Source organism: Lepisosteus oculatus, chromosome 7 (assembly GCF_040954835.1).
Source record: "Lepisosteus oculatus isolate fLepOcu1 chromosome 7, fLepOcu1.hap2, whole genome shotgun sequence".
NCBI lineage: Eukaryota > Metazoa > Chordata > Actinopteri > Semionotiformes > Lepisosteidae > Lepisosteus > Lepisosteus oculatus.
The window spans coordinates 48839407-48839817 of NC_090702.1; positions in this window are offsets into that span (position 1 = coordinate 48839407).

The window sequence follows — 411 nt, forward strand, 5'->3', positions numbered from 1 at the left end:
TGCAGACCCATGCGATCACACTCCCCTGATGAAGCCCAACCCCCCCTCGGCCCACGGATTAACTGCCCTGTCCTGCCCTGCACCCCCAGGCACTGGATCAGACAGGGTGGGGGAAGTGATGTCAGACTGCAGCACGCAGGGAAGAATGACAATGGGTTCCCAGAGTTAGGCTGGCATTGTGCTGGGGCTTGTGACAACCGAGGATAGCGCTGCTCTCTATGAGCCCAACCCCCCCCCTCTCCTGTCCACCCTCCCTTCCCCCAGCAGGCAGGAGAGCATTCGAACTCCCGCCAACATGCGGGTACCCCCGGCTCGTGTGCTGCTCTCAGCCGGAGGAGGCGACGCCATTGGCTCAGGGCCGTTGCCTGGGCGACCCCGGCAGGGTGGAGAAAAAGGATGCTCTGCCCTGAC